Source organism: Syzygium oleosum, unplaced genomic scaffold (genome assembly GCF_021117445.2).
Source record: "Syzygium oleosum isolate NSW1041296 unplaced genomic scaffold, Sole_v2.1 Sole_v2.11, whole genome shotgun sequence".
NCBI classification, from domain to species: domain Eukaryota; kingdom Viridiplantae; phylum Streptophyta; class Magnoliopsida; order Myrtales; family Myrtaceae; genus Syzygium; species Syzygium oleosum.
In genome coordinates, this window is record NW_026607495.1 from 1660210 (window position 1) to 1677243 (window position 17034).

Here is a 17034-nt window from a genome sequence, read left to right on the forward strand (position 1 = left end):
CATAAATTGCAACAAGCTTTTGTTCCATACAAAAATAGCATAATACAACTATACTTACAAATTACCCAATATAAGTACATAATCCACTTATCTTCAACTATGGTAGACTGAGAAATTTCTTCTCATCACTCGCTTTACATTTGACCATAAAATAGGTTACATAGCAGAACAACAACACAATCAATGCTCGATAACACTTCCTTTCAATTTTCATCCGAATGATTGGCCAGAGATGCTAAAGCCTTCATTTCAGCTTGCATTAAGTCGACATCCTCCAATTCGTCCATTAATGTAGGTGGAGCTTGATGGTGTCCTTTAAGTAGCTCCAAGATCACCTTTGTCGCTCAACCGCAGAATTTCATATCAATCCATTTGAAATATTTGCACTTCGAGCCTTTTCTATACCTGGCGCAATCATTAAATCTTCTTTTGGGATTCAACCGAGTCCAAGATGTTCTTATTGGACTCAGTAACCTGCAAAAACAGAAACATTCACCCTCTTGTTCACTTCGTTGAAACGAATTTGAGTCGCTGCTTCTCTCCATTTGCAAGATTGAGCTCGTAGCTTTGGGGGCGAATCTAAATAGGGTTTCAATTGGGGGTTCAATAGCCAATTAGGGTTGCAAATTGGGGGATTCTCTTTCAATTTGGGGATTTAGGGTTCTTATTTGGTGGAAAGAGTACTAAACGGCGTCGTTTTAGGGATTAGATGCTGATTGGACTCTCCAGCGAGCTACGTCAGCTTAAGAAACTAATAAAAAAAGGCCATGTCAGATTTCCGGCCAAACAAATCGGAGTTGGTACTGAAATAATCGTTTTTCAAAAATTTTGGTACTAAAGTGATTCAAAAGAAATTTTTGGCACTAAAATGAGCGCCGTACACAACTTTTGATACTTTTGCTGTTCTTCTCTCATTTTCCATAAACCATCAAACGGCTATATATACATATCCGTTAATAAGCTAACCTAGAAGCTCAACAGCTATATACAACTCATACCAAAAAGTCCGCATGATCAAAAAGTCCTTCGCTAACGAAAATGCTCACGACCTATTTGCAGTTTTCTGAAGAACCTGAAAAGCAAGTAAGATGAGAGGAATGAGCTACTACGGCTCAGTGAGTAATACATTTCTTCTAAGTAGATCGAACATCTACTATGCACAGTTACCAAATCAGACCATAACTCATTTAACCCAAATTCACAATATAAAAACTTCAAGGTAAAAATGCGTTATATACTACTTTAACATAACATTTTCACGGCAAAAATACTTATTTCAATCGATAATATTAAAGAAAAAACCAATGGTTCAACCCATTGACTAATCTCATCGAAACACATGTCAATAGTCTATTCCATTGACCAATCTCGTGTTCAGAAATCTAATCATGATCATGTATAACATCTTGTGACAAGGCGGCCTAGTTTCCCCTTTCACTAAGTCTCCACCTATATTGCCGGTGGCTCAGCCCACAAAGATAGCCTACACCAGTATGCGTATATCCACAAACCCCTTAATGGATTCATAGAGACATTGAGCATCAATACTTACTAACAACATTCTCCATCATTCACAAAGCCAAATCTAAAAACCATTTCATAAACCATATTTAAAGTTAAGGACTTCTTATGAGTCTTTTCCAAAAGGTTTCACAAACCCATTTATATACAATCAGCTCAAATCAAAATCAAAAGATAAATTTCCATTTCAAATACATAAATTGCAGTAAATGCTCAATCCAATTTTACGTAACCAAAATGCCATTTCTTATCTAATAACATATCTAATCCATATCGTTTTCGAAATATATGTTTATAAACTCAAAGAAGAAATAATACCACTGTCCTAGGAAAGCTGAAAACCAAGTTATATTTGTTACTCGAGCCAGTGTACTATAATTCCTAACAGTTAATTGAAAAGCGATATCAGAAATTGAGTAAACTAATATTCTAGCAAACTATTCGACAAAACAAAGCCTATTTGTCGATAAAACGGCACCTACGGGTTAACGGCAAGCTCGCCCATAGCGGATATCCATTGCTGTCTGCCATGCGCAGTTCGCATGCTAAATTTGCTCGCGCCATAACTTCCTCCACCGAACTCCGTTTTAAGCAAACTTATGGTCCATGGAAAGCCATTCCAATGTATCACAAAATCCTTAAGTTGGCTGACCCAAAACCTAGCTGGAAACCGAAAAATATCAGTGCCAAAGTTACTGTTCGCAATTTGTTTAACACGCGTGACCAACTTCAAAGTTTCATTCTTGGAAAACCGTAAGCTCAAATCAATGTAAAATGCTATAGCTTCACAAAACCCTAAACTATCATTTTTATATATATACGTAGCTCGGCAACTCCTTAATTGGATGCAATAACACAAAATTGATATATATCCGAATTTGTGCCCTAACTTCGACAATTTCTCTGATTAGACGAATAACACGCTTAAATACTTACTTGATGTTGCAAAATGGCATTCAGTCGTTTCGGCTTGTGAATGTGCGAAATTTTTTTCCCTTTTTCCTTCTTTTTCCTCTTTTCTGTCCCTTTTCCTTCTCGCGGACAAGCTCTCTTCTTTGGCAATGTCGCTAATCTTCCGCTCTTTACAATCACGCATAATCTGTTGAAGGGAAAAAATAAAGATGCGCTGACCCTTGAGAACTTGGGCTGGGCTTTGGGCTTGACTTAATGAGACTATGGGCTATATATTACACATTTTACTACCGGTGTAATACTCCTCCTTTTTTCAAATCTAACAATATTTGATTGTGCTATTACAGTTTCAGCTGTGGTACTTTTACTTTGTTTACTAGATTCCCCTCCTTCAATGGTTGGTTGCTTTGGATGCTTCCTTGGCTTACCTCTTTTAAAGGAAAATATATCGCATTTGCACTTGAATTTTCTTACGGTTAGTTTGATCTCTATAAGTGCCGGAGGTTGGGGCTAATACCATGATAATTGGAGCATTTCATGGCAATTTCAAATTTTGATATCTTAGTGGGATCAATGTTGGTGATTCTTATCTTATTCTTTTCGTTTTCTTATCTTTTTTCTTCTCATCGTTGGGTCTCTTTCTATCTTTCTTGGGCCTCCCTAGAAGCTTTCTCAATGGTGGAGGCAATAAAAGCTCTTCACTGGTCACTCGCCACATTTTTTTTTTCCATTCAAGATAGGTAATGCAAATTGGTAGCAATGCTCGTACACGGCTTTATTGAAAAATCAGCTACATAATCATTTAAGTTACACTTCATGTAATTGATGCACGAGATAGCATGATTACATGGTATCCCTGAAATATCCCACTATCTGCAAGTACATGTCTTCTCATTCAGATCAATCATAAACATGTCATAATTTACTTCAACTTTGAATTTGGAAGCCATAGATGGACTTAGAATACAAAACTTAAACTTCATTTTTTCCTCCTCAATCTTCAATTTGATTCTTGGATAAATCTCATCTCTTGAACTGATCATTAATTGGCTTTTCTCATACATTCTCACCATAAGTAATTTTCTTATGCCCTCTAACATATCAACATTGGGACATTCCCTTTCTTCACATATACGTGCGTTGAACATCTCACTCAAATTGTTCTCGATAGCATTGCAATTTTGTCCACGCTTGATAAATGCCCTGCACAAGTGTTGTGGACCCTATCTCATGAGGTCTTCATATGCATGAACAGTCTCTTCCTTCATTTCTTTTGTTGCTATGTTGAAATCGACCTCATATGTCGAATATGCAGTTCTCCAAAAGCAATTGCTAAATGTTTCTCCCTAGTATAGTTTTTTTCGGTTAGCATAAATGTGTCGAGCACAATTCCTATGCTCAGCTCGCAAAGAGAGTTTAGAAATTACATTAAGAAGGCCCTACAACACGTTATTTGACATGCAAATAAGTTAGTCTATTAGCAAAAAAATATTTCTATTAGTAAAGCTTGTGCATAATCTTATCTTATGTTGGTCACTCACGAAGGTCCAGCCAAGACCTTGCCCCACTTTGAAACCTTTAAGTAGTAGCTTGAGGAACCAAGTCCAAGATTCTTCGGTCAAAGCTTCAATAATAGCCCATGCAATTGAAAAGATTTGGTTGTTCCCATCTCTGTCAATAGTACAAAGCAACATCCCTTTGATTAAAGTCTTCGTAAAGCATCCATCCAATTCAATTACTTGCCTACAACATACTAGAATACCCTCTTTCAATTCTTTGAAGCCCACATAGAATCTCTTGAACGTATTATAACGTCCAACTTCCAAGTCAAATGTGTTATTACGACTACATCAAACCAACTTAGCCTTATAAGAGTGCAGCAACTTGTATTGCTCAACAAGTGGATCTTTAATGATTTCAATAACTCTAGCAATGACTCTGTCACAAATCCTCTCACTCGATGTCAATGCCCACATCTCCATTGCATCCGTCTGCATTTGTGATACTGTATACTTCAAGTTTGCTCTAATTCTAGGAAAGAATTGCTCCGCAAGCCAAACATAAGTTGCATTCTTATATCTCATGCTCTTAGGGCAAGTATGTTAATTTTCAACAGTCTCGACGAAAGTCTTATCCCTATGTATCCAACTACCAAAAACTCTCCATCCATAACCACTCGTACACCTACCATCCATCTTTTTCGCTTCACTCTTTTTCCATCCAATGTTAAATCCATTTGTGATTGCGTAAGTTGTACAACTTTCTGGAATTGAGCACGTGAGGCAACTCTCGTTCCTACTTTGAATTGTATTTCTTTATAATCACATTTGGGGTCATATCTACTGCTTTTGGTTCTTCTTTTGTCACTGACTTCTTCATATCTATCAGAGTTCGGAGGGCTCAAACTTTCATCTCCTTTTTCTAGATCGGTGTCTTCATCATTTTCACCCTCATCCTCATTTTCAGTAATGTTAACGTCAACTGTATCAGTAATAACAGCAGCAGCAACATCAACATCTCTTCTTATTCGCTTTGCAAGAAAGAAATCCTCGGTACCAGGATCTTGCTCTAGTTCACTATCACTATCGCTATCATCACTCTGGCTACCATCCTCATCAAAATTACCACCGCTAGTAGAAGAACCACTACCATCACCAAGAGCACTGCCTTCAACATATACTTCAGTAACACCAAAACTCGATCGTAGACCCACCAATTCTAGCACTTGATCATCACCAAAAATCTGCATAACACCATCTCTTGAGGAATACCCAAGAATTTGGTAACACAACTTTTGAAATGTGTATCCTAGACCCTAATAATTGCATTATAGTTCACTACCATTGACTTGTAACCATGGAGATACTCCACATGGCGACCCGTGTACTTCGTGATGTTTCCAAACTCCATAATTCCACCTAGGTTAAGTGCATTTGTAAATTCGTTAGACATCTAAAAGAGAAAGACAAACAAATCAATTAGTTTGTAGAAACCTCTCAAAGATAACTAGCAAAGTTGGTAAGATCAAGTTCGACAAACGAGTTGAGAAGATCAAATACAACAAACAAGCTGCTTGGTATTTTTCAAGTCTAGATGCAACCCAAAAAAGTGAACTCTCATAGACAACTGTTTGGGATCTTTCACACCAAGCCGAATGAGTTCGACAAAGGAACAAGGGAAGATTACCGGAGATAAAAGAGTGTGCACGGAAAAAAAAATCAAAGACGAGAAGATTACCGGTGATAAAAGAGTGTGCTTGATGAAGAAAAGAGTGCTCGAACGAGTTCCAATGCCTAATCATGAAGACAAAGACAACGATGAAGGAGTGTGCTCGATGACAACAAAGAATTAGAGTGCACAGAGAGAGAGAGAGAGAGAGAGAGAGAGAGAGAGAGAGAGAGAGAGAGAGAGAGAGAGAGAGAGAGAGCTAATTGTTTTCAAATAAGAGACCTAATTGAAGAAATAAAGAGAGAGAGTTAAGAATATCCATGTGGACTTACCACGTCAATTGCCATATGTCATCCAGCTCAACAATTTCATAGTGAAATTTGACGGAAGCTAACCTAGGGTAAATGCGCCCCAAACATATCAGCTTGGAGTTTTTGGTGATCCAAATAAATATATTAGTTTAAAATTTTTCGTGATATCAACCTTACAATCTACCTATACAAATAATCGCAACCAGTTTATACCTGTCCTTGTTGATATTGTGATAAAATGCTTATAAAATTGGGAAAACAAGTCAGACAACTTCTCTTGAGATCATTAGGGCAAGTAATTAGGTACCCAAGACTAATTAATTTATTATGTAAAGGCTAATGTCTTTGTCACAATATAAAATCATCTGGCCTCTACTCTAAGTTCAACCTAACTTAACCAAAGTTCGAGCATGTGGTGTTGCCAGATTTAAATATTGACCCACACCATCATTTACCATAAAAGAATTAGAAAAGGAAAGATGACCTTATTTCAAAGGAAAATGATTTACGAGAAATTTTTTTCAATAATATTCCTTTGTTTGGGGGAAGATAAGTTTTTTTTTTGGTTAGAAAAGATAACTAAGCTTCATTACTTCAAGTAGTTTCTCTATTACATCAAACCCAGGCCTCGGAGACAATGAGGTCCTATAAAACACTAGGGGGATTTGTGAGCCAGTCTCTAGGGAGGTAGTTGCGTCTATGGGCCTTGGCAACCCAGTCCACGACTTTATTTGCTTCTTGCACGCAATGGGCTAGCCTCAGCTTTTCGAAATGGGCCATCTCCAACTTGCAAGCCTTGATAAGAGCCTTCTCTTGATCTATCAGCACCCTTATCAGGTTCAAGCTGTCTGACTTCAACATAAAGTGCAGAGAAGACTTCGACTTCAAATACTTGCACGCTTGAAGGAGAGCTAGGGTTTCAACTTGTTCAACTGTGGAAGCATAAACACTCATGGCAAACCCATCCACCACTTTTCCAGTATGATCTTTGCAAATACACGCTATACTCCCTTTCGATTTACCTTCCTCAAATGATCCATCCACTTTCACCTTCAACTCACTGCTCTTCGGTGGCTTCCATCTCTCAAATAATAAACCTTTTACCTTTCTTGATTTCCAGTTTCTTGGGTTCCATCTCACAAAACTTTTGCAAATCGCCCATGAAGAGGCCACCACATTCGACGGCACAGGAGCTCGTTTTCTAAAAACAAAATTCTTTCTTGCTTTCCACATCTCCCAAAGCACCGACGCCAACCGCTCCAATGAAGGTGAGTTTCCCGTCCTCCTAACTTAATTAAGTATCCAAATCTCAAATCGGCCTAGCCCTTTCTCTGATATTTCCACTTTCAGGTCTGGGTGTCTTTAGCGTCTCAGGCCCGCCCCTTTCAAGAGGAATCCTCTAATTCTCAATAATCATCAGATTTTTTGCACGCGGAAGATGCTTCTTTCTAAGGTCAACATTTATAACATGAATATGACATAGAAACATAGAAATATAGAAATGCAAGGACACGCATGTTATGAAATTACCATTCATCTCATTTAATAATAGGGGTGATACAAGGGTGAGATCGCACTCGGGGAGACTGCCTATAGGCGCTACTTCAACCCGAACTATTCACATGGACCCACCATTCACTTCACAAAACAAAAGCGATCACCCAAACACACGACTCTATCCCAAAAAGTCGCAATCGTGTCTTCCCAAAAATGTTCCTTCCCCCTCCTCGTTATTGTATTCACTCGACCCCGCAACTAGCACTATCATCCGCTCCATCCTGCCATGGGTGTTTGAGAGGTCCCACCAGCCGTCCTCTAGCACGAACATAGACGGCAACAAACCTCAAAAGGATGGGTCCCACTGGGGACCCAATATCTACGGTCAGAATGGAGATACACTTCACAAAAATAATCCTCGGAAAGTAGGGATCCACAAACTCAAACAAGTGGCCCTCAAAATCAATGGGCACTCCATAGCTAATGGAGGTTGATGTGGGAAGTATCGGCATGGCTACAGATCTATAAAAAGGTATCAATAATAAACGTTGAGCGAAAGCTCAGCAAAGTAAACTCTATCACGCCATACTAAACAGATAATGTCAAGCATATCAACATGATCAATTCGATAGACAACTAAACCGATCAACAAACCGGCCATAGCATGCATAGACTCCCTTTTCTCGCTATGCTACTAATTGTCAAGCATAAAGATCATTAATCAATGAACATACAATATTACGAGTACACATTGCATGTGTTATGTGTCATTAATCAAACTTTAATCTCAACTCCAAGGCACATGTCCGGTGCACTTGCCGGCCACGCATGGAGGAACATCCCGTCTAGTAGGGTCTAGTGCACCCTCCGGTCTGCCGCAGTATACGCCGGAATTCTCATCGGCCTGCGCGGGCTTCGTAGTCCACTGACCACGGCATCTCGATCAAACTCCCAGGGCATATAGGGCATGACACCTCCTAGGCATCGTAGTCCATTGACCATGACATCTCGCATTCCCTATGGCTCCTCAGGGCATCGTCGTTCATAGACCGACGGCATCAATCATTTCTTAATCACACATTCACATGCACAAACGATCATTTCATTAATCACATGCATAGCTTACAATGAACTTACCACTTACCGTGCACTTCTCGAACTCCAAACCAATTCATGAGTATTTGCCTCATCATATCAAGACCATTAATACCTGATTGGAAAGCTCAGAATGTATAGATTTTGTCTCATGAAGACATCGAATCGAAATTCCAATGTCCTCAAATAGAAAATGATGGATAAATTGAAATCTGGCAAAATTGGGCAGTTTTGCATTGTTGAAGAAATCAGACTTAAAACATAGTAAATGGACTCCGAAAATTCCAAAATTTGAATATGTCATAAACAAGACTTTAGCATACATTTTCCATGAAGAACACAATATCTGAATCTTTATGTAAACCCAACTTTTAGTAGCTCAAAGTCAGACCAAAACTGCCCGTTGGAACAGAATGATTGAACTAAAAGAAATACTCGTTTCACAAACCAAATCTTTTCAAAAAACTTGGAAATTTTTATACGTTGTAGACATGGATTTCTTTAACAACTTTTGTGAGGAAGTATGTCCAATTTCGAGCTGGAAATTTTTATAAAAATTCGACAAGATATAAAGGTCACTGATTTTACTGTACTAAACAGATTTAATACAGTAAGAAATAGGGTCTTCGTGCAACCTATTTGAACTCAGAAAAATCTGAATTTGAAGTATGTTATAGTCCAAGATTTTCTGAACAACATTTATGAAGAAACTCCGAAAATTCCAAAATTTGAATATGTCATAAACAAGACTTTAGCATACATTTTCCATGAAGAACACAATATCTGAATCTTTATGTAAACCCAACTTTTAGTAGCTCAAAGTCAGACCAAAACTGGCCCGTTGGAACAGAATGATTGAACTAAAAGAAATACTCGTTTCACAAACCAAATCTTTTCAAAAAACTTGGAAATTTTTATACGTTGTAGACATGGACTTCTTTAACAACTTTTGTGAGGAAGTATGTCCAATTTCGAGCTAGAAATTTTTATAAAAATTCGACAAGATATAAAGGTCACTGATTTTACTGTACTAAACAGATTTAATACAGTAAGAAATAGGGTCTTCGTGCAACCTATTTGAACTCAGAAAAACTTGAATTTAAAGTATGTTATAGTCCAAGATTTTCTGAACAACTTTTATGAAGAAATTTTTGCAATATTCGAACCACAAAAAGCTCTATAAAAATGGAAAACAGTAAAAGTCCAACAGTTTCGGTTCTGAAAACCAAAGCCAAAGTTCAAGAAAACAACTCTAACTTGAAACCCACGAATTCTCATCCAAGAAAACTCAAAACCAGAAGTCCAAACCTACATGCAACATCCATTTCCAACTTGGTTCAGCAACCTATACCCACAAAACTCATTCCTAAGGTCTAAACCAACATACTTGGGCAAATACTCAATCAAACCATTCTCCCCCACAGCATCCAGCCACCACATTATCCAATCCGAGACCCGAACTCGACATGCAAACATTATGATGGTTAGTCTAGAGTGAGAGAGCACATTGGCCTCGACTGCAAGTGTGGCGGCATGGCGTGCGGTTCTTGGCGGGGAGAGAGAGCACGGTGCGGCGATTTCTGGGCTCGTGGTGGCTGCTGCTGCTGACGCGAGGAGACGTGATGGCGGAGGGAGCGATGACTAGTTGGACGGCGTCGTGCGGTGGGCGGCTGCCATGGCTGGGTTGGGCGGCTGGCGAGTTCCGAGTGGAGAGAGAGAGAGAGAGAGAGAGAGAGAGAGAGAGAGAGAGAGAGAGAGAGAGAGAGAGAGAGAGAGAGAGAGTTGGCGGGGAAGAGATGGGGAAAAGAGAGGGAGGGGATGGAGAGTCAAGGACTTTTCCCCTTCCCTTGCATGCAAGGCCATTGGCCGAGTGGGGCAGTGGTGCCACATGGCCAAGGGTGGGCGCCACTTGGCGCTTCTCCTCCGCCAAGTGGTGGAAGGGAAAGAAAAGAGAAAAAGAAGAAGAAAAGAGAAGAAAGAAGGGGGGCGGTGGTGATCCGGCAAGAAGGGGAAGAGGAGGCGGTGATGCTGGCATTCCGGGCAGCATGGCGGCGGGGAAAGGGAAGGAAAATGAACATGAGGGCGGAGCGGTAAAAACGTGGCATCGGAAACAATCGATGTGATGGCGAATGAAACCAAGAAACATGGTTCACGATCCCAAAGACGACAATGGTGACGATTTCCAAATTTTCCGTCGACGAATGCCCTAATCCCTTAGGATCCTCTCGTTCCTCTTATCATATGAGGGTTCAAGATGTCACAGTGTCGCCAAACGTTGTTCGTCCATTTGCACAGCAAAAAGACATGTTCAATAGTTTCCGGGCTTTGCCTACAGAGAGGACACACCGGTTCAGGTAAAATTTTCCTTTTCCACAAATTCTCAGTAGTTGGGATTGCGTTTTGGCATAGACTCCAGATGAAAGTTTTAATTTTTTGGTGTATATGCATATTCCAAATCATACCCCATAATTCTTTTGGGTGCTCGTAAGAAGATGATGGCTGATTTAAGTCCTACTTTTTCTCTGATTTCCAAATCTGATTGTACGCACTCTTGACCGTAAAAGTGCTCGCTTTTGTTCGAGTGCACATAACTTTGTCTTTCTCCTTAGTGACCTCTAGTGGGATAGTTAGAATTTCCTCAGCAATTTGTTTATCAAACATTTGAAACAGTTTTTGCTCATCCCATTTCACTTCCTCTATGTTAATCAGCTCGCCTACTGTATGTGGCTCCCTACTTAGTTCCTCTCTTCCAATTGCGCCTGATTTCAACCATCTATGTTCTCTAATCTTGATATCCCTGCCACTCCCCACTCTCCATCTCACATTCTTAGCAATTGCCTCTCTTCCCCACAATATGCTCTACCATCCCCATGAAGCGTGACTGCCCTTTCTAGCATGCTAGAATTTACTGTATGGGAAATACAATTCTTTAAGTACCTATACCCAAATGCTGGAAGGGTTTTGATCTATCCTCCAAGCTTGTTTTCTAAGCATGGCCTTATTGAAGGATAATAAGTCTCTAAATCCCATTCCTCCTTGGTCTTTCCTTCCTTTCATAGCATTCCAGTTTTTCCAATGGATTCCCTATTTTGAATCACCATTCTTCCACCAAAAATTTGCAACTTTTTGTTCAATAGCTCGGCAAATAGAGATAGGTAGTTTAAAAATTGACATGGCATATTGTGGTAGAGCTTGTACCACTGCTTTAATGAGTCTCTTTTCTGGCTTTTGAGATCATCCTTTCTTTCCACACTTCAATTTTCATGTTTACTCTACCCAAAATCCATGCGAACATTTGTTTCTTAGTTTGACCCCACTCCGATGGAATCCCTAGGTACTTTCCAGTTTTTTGTAATTACGGGACTCTCATTTCCGTTGCCATGTTCCTTCTCAACGTCTGAGGACAATCTTTGCTCAAGAAGATGCCGGATTTATTCAAGTTAACGACTTGTCCCAAAGTAAAATAGTACCGGTTTAAAATTCCTGCTACATTCTAACACTTTTGAACCCTTCAATCTAGAAAGAATATTGAGTCATCCGCAATTAAAAGATGAGATAGGGTTGGGGCAATCTCTATTTAGTTTAATTCCCCTTATACTTCCTTCTTCCACCGCTTTCTTTAAAAGACAGGATAGCACATTAGCCACTAACATGAAGACGTAAGGGGAGAGTGGGTCTCCTTGATGTAATCCTCTTGAAGGTTGGAAGAAGTTAAGTGGTTCACCATTAAATTTTATGCTCAAGGATGCCGACATCACACAATACATAATACGAGGTACCCATTTGGCATCGAAACCTATTTTGATCAAACATGCTTCCAAGAAATCCCATTCTACCCTGTTATAGCCTTTTCCCATATCTAATTTGAGTACCGCTTGAAACTTCTTCTGTTTTGAATTCTAAGTTGATGCAATACCTCTTGTACTACCATGATATTGTCTTGAATTTGTTCACCCCCCCACCCAAAAGCACTTTGTTCACTGGTTATCAATTTCGGAAGAAAAGGGTTTAAGGCGATTTGCTAAAACCTTTGAAATTATCTTGTATCCAAAATTGCATAAGCTAATTGGGCGAAATTGGTCAAGACTTTCCGGATTCAGCTCCTTTGGAATAAGAGCAATATGAGTTCTATTCAGCTGAGGATTAAACATGCCGATTTCAAAGAAATCCGCCACCATTTTGAATACATCCTGGCTTATTATCTCCTAATGATGATGATAAGATTGGCCGTGACCAGGAGCTTTAATTGCACCTAACTGGAAAACCACGTCCCTCACTTCTTCCATGTTAAGATTAGCCATCAGTTTTTTGTTAATTTCCTCCGACACCATCTTTGGGCACTGTTCGACGACTGGTTGAAAGTTTCTGGGACAATTTGTACTATAAAGCTCTTGAAAAATTTCCATCATCATACTTTTGAGCTGCGCAATCTCTCGAATCCACTGGTTCTCAAAATTTTTCAGCATTATAATTCTATTCCTTTGCCTCCTTTATATGGTTATGGCATGAAAGTATCGAGTATTTTTATTTGCCCATTTCAACCAGTTAATCCGAGAACGCATCCCCCAGTACATTTCCTCCTGCCGCCAAAGACTTTTAATTTCTGCTTTCAGCTCCTTAACTCTTCCCCCGTTTTGTTCTCCGCTAACCGAATTTGTTAACTGTTTAAGTTCCAATTTAAAGGAGTTTATTTGTTGGGAAGAGTTTGTAAATTTTCTCTTGCTCCATTTCTCCAATTCAACTGTTGCACATCTTAGCTTTCCTGTCATATCAGCTCTTCCCGATTTTGGTGACTCCCAAGCAGATTTTTACTAAATCATAACACTCTTCATCTTCTATCCAAAAAGCTTTGAACGTAAAATTTTTCTTCCTTTTTACAAGGGTCGGGAATAAGGATACTAAGAGAGGGCTTTGGTCTGAACCAATGGCCAGTAGGACAAAACTTCAACTTCTGGGAATTGTACTCTCCATTCTACGCTACAAAAGACTATCCGGTCTCTCTTTCACCAAAACTCCCCCGTCTCTATTATTAGTCCAGGTGAAAGCACATCCCTTACTTTATATATCCATTAAACAACAATCATTCAAGAAATCTTGAAACGCAACAAGGCAGTAATTCTCAGCTGCCCTTCTCCCTACTTTTTCCCAGTGATTCAAAATTTCATTGAAATCTTCCATTACAGCCCAAGGTAGGTCATTACAACTTTTTATACATTTTAATTCCTCCCACAGTACAAGCCTCTCCTGGAAGTCATTTGGCGCATGGACGAAAGTAATTCTCATGGCATTATATCCCCCCTTCTCCTTTATACTAAGATTGATGAAATATTTCCTAGCTGAGTCCACTTCCACTTCCACCTCTTCTGTCCACATAGCTGCTAATCCCCCCGATATGCCATCTGGTTCCACCATAAAACAATTCTGAAAGTTGAGGATTCTCGTTACCCTCTTCACTCTTTTTTCATGGTTTTTTGTCTCCATTACAAACAATAAATTAGGCTTTTCTTGAACCACAAGGCCTCTCAAGGCTTGGACTGTCCAGGGTGAGCCTAAACCTGACAATTCCAACATACAAAATTCATTTGTAATCCAATGACTTATTTGAAATAGCCACCAAAGCCCATTTTTCACCTTGTTGTCCATGATTCATTTTTCACCAAAGCCCATTTTTCATCTTGTTATAAAATTCATTTGTAATCCGATAGCTTATTTGTAATTCATTTCTGCGTCACGTCAGAATGTGCACAGGTGCACCCAGGAACTATCTCTCTCCTTGTCCGTGATTGCTCTCTGTCAAGTTACTAACAGTACCTCAATAGTTTCAGGCTATTATATCCACAGCAATTGCCACAAACTCTACCGCGACGCAGCCACAGAGAGATATAGCAAAGAAGAATCCCAGTTAATCTCTCTATCAAGCATTTTGTCGAACACTAGATCTGCCCGTGGAAGTAGCTTCCGATTGGCAAAGGATTGGAGGCTCAATCAAGGCGGCAATGAACCAGATGAGGCAAGCAGCAGTTGAGAAGGCTTGGTTTCAAGACGCATCAACTGGTAACAACGATTGAAACCAGCAGTGAAGAAGCAACCGTAACCATGGTTGGACAGCGGCGCGATTAAATGGCATGGCTCTGGGTGGAAGTGGAAGCACAGAGGCGTAGGGTGGCGTAGACGATGGATGATTGGAGACGCAATGGATGATGAGGAAGGACTCTCACATCAAAATCGAGAGAGGAAAATGATATTGCAAAATAGAAAATCATAGATCAGCTACATGAAAAATGACTTGTCCAAATTCAGATGGGAAATCATTGTCTCTAAAACACCCGAGTTTTGTCGCATCTACTCTTCTAGCTCCAGCCTGAGAATGGCATCTTATTGTTCTATCTTATTCTTCCATTCTCTCTCTCTCTCTCATTATCTTATTTCGTTGAGCTCCATGATTTCTACTGATCCTACCCATTTTATGGGAGGAAAGGATATGTGAAATCCTTTTCCCTGGAAGACCAAATTGGATTTGTGATGCCTGTTATAACAAGCCCACCAACTGCTTGTGAAAATATCTCAAAGAAATCTGACTTAAAATCAAGATAATCTCAGCTAAAATAGTTATTCGAGTGATAAGCCAAAGCATCCTAGGAATCAAGCAACGCAACAAAATGATCCAGGAAAAGATAATGTACTCCCCAACAAAAACACAAATCAGTTTCCTATTCCGAACGGCAGAAATCATTTTCCTCGGAACAAACAAAACGAGAAAGAACAGCCATGTGGGACGCTATCTAGGAAAAGAACAATGGGGAAATCGTTCCTCACCCTCAAACTGATTCCCATTTTAGTTTCAGCCCCTGTCTGAACCAGAGGTCATTGCATTGAATTCACCCTCTGGTTATTCTGAAGGCAATACACACTCCTCCATAGACATTAACTTGCCCCCAAGTCCGATGAATCACATTTCAGAAAATTACTAACAGTCTGTCAAAACGACTAACACATTTTGCTGTCCTGGGTGGAATGTCCGAGGCTGCTTGGGGGACAATCTGATCTGGGTTTAGCAGCTAAAAAAAGTCCCCTCAAAAAGGCCTTAGCCAATCGGAAGACACAGAGTTCTCTGGGTCCTCCAAGTTCATGTTTGCCTCCTAACTAAGCCAAATTTCGAACTTGGGTATCGACATGGCTACTCAAAGAGGCAGTTTTCCACAGAAGTCGATTCGACCATCCATCGAACGAAAATCGCTCGACCCAAACAACAAATGTCCGAACAAAGATCAAATCAAACCAGGCAAACAAACACACCCAAGAAATCAACAGAACTAATGAAGGGCAAAAGAGATGAAAAGGGTCCGAAGAAGGGCGCATCAGGGTTGACAACACGTCCTCTGCACCCAACCTCGTGCTCCCGCTACAAAGAAATTCCAAGCAAGAATCGAAGCCAGTGTAGACGAGCAACAATCATACCGCCAACCCATATAAACAAGGGCGGATGAAACGATTTCTCGGCCAACTTTTCGAATCGATTTCGCCCCCCTCCACCAGTTCTCCTCCGCGATGGGAGAAGCACTTCCCACCGCGGAATCCTCATGTCCAATGAGCACGAGAACAGAGGGGGGTTTCAGAGACGTGTTGAAACGAAAACGCGAGAACAAAATTTCCGCAGCACCAAAGCACGAAGTAGCTCCACAACAATGCAAACGTCGACAGACATACACTCGAATGGAGGAAACCCTAATTTCTCCATGGACGGAGAAGCTCTCTAGATGGAGGCGAAGTTGGCGACCGCCGACGACGCACGAAGACGAGAGGACTCTTCAGAGAGAGTTATAGCCGTCAACAGGACAGGCAAAACCCTAATGATGAGGGGATGACCGGAAGTGAAATGACTTAGATACCCTTGTTCTGTTGGGCCTTACGCTATTGGGCCTGCTTTTGTATGGGCTTCGATGAGGTGATCGTATTGGGCCTGTTCGAGTCGAGTTTACGGCGTTAGAGAGATCAGGAGGTGATCTCGCACGCATGGTCCGAGTGCATGAGCTTGGTGGAGTCCAAAATCCTTATGAGATTCACGAAAATTGGATGATTTGTACCATATGGATACAATGTGAATGCTTCCGGTCCCGTACAATATAGTTCCTGTAAGTTTAGGCTATGCGACCCTCTTTCCTTTTCGAGATCGGCCGTGATTTTTGATGGATGAAGCGTGCGTGTGCTCGGGCCTGCACAGATGCTCCTCTCGCTCCGAGTTCAGTATATGAAATTTTGGGGTAGGATGCCCCGCCACAAGCTAATGTGAACAAAGATGATGGACTTGTACTCATTTACCCGAATCGGGTTTTATTTGTGTTGCATGATACAATCTCTGCCTCTTACACAGAAAAACCCTCGCGCACGTCGAAACCTAAAACCTTGCGGTTCGTTATATTAGGAGAGCTGGCTTCTAGAGGTAGATAGTTCAACTCTTATGAGTGCACTGTTTGGCTCAGATCGACCAACTTGAGATGTGCGAGCACTTATCGAAGAATGCCAAGATGTA

At 40.4% G+C, this 17034-nt stretch overlaps 1 long non-coding RNA gene, 3 other non-coding genes and 1 pseudogene across 4 annotated transcripts; 1 reads left to right on the plus strand and 4 right to left on the minus strand.

Moving 5' to 3' along the window:
• Nucleotides 1–417: 417 nt before the first annotated feature.
• LOC130139343 (uncharacterized) lies at nt 418–3506 on the minus strand (annotated as a pseudogene).
• Nucleotides 3507–10339: 6833 nt separating this feature from the next.
• On the plus strand, nt 10340–14912 carry LOC130139389 (uncharacterized). Its single transcript, XR_008817604.1, has 2 exons — nt 10340–10858; nt 14242–14912. It is a non-coding gene; the product is annotated as an uncharacterized LOC130139389 (long non-coding RNA).
• A 358-nt stretch (nt 14913–15270) lies between these two features.
• LOC115689348 (small nucleolar RNA snoR138) lies at nt 15271–15409 on the minus strand. Its single transcript, XR_004006685.1, has one exon. It is a non-coding gene; the product is annotated as a small nucleolar RNA snoR138 (small nucleolar RNA).
• A 107-nt stretch (nt 15410–15516) lies between these two features.
• Nucleotides 15517–15658, minus strand: LOC115689347 (small nucleolar RNA U19). The gene has a single exon (XR_004006684.1). It is a non-coding gene; the product is annotated as a small nucleolar RNA U19 (small nucleolar RNA).
• Nucleotides 15659–15939: 281 nt separating this feature from the next.
• LOC115689345 (small nucleolar RNA snoR111) lies at nt 15940–16083 on the minus strand. The gene has a single exon (XR_004006683.1). It is a non-coding gene; the product is annotated as a small nucleolar RNA snoR111 (small nucleolar RNA).
• Between the last annotated feature and the right edge of the window lie 951 nt (nt 16084–17034).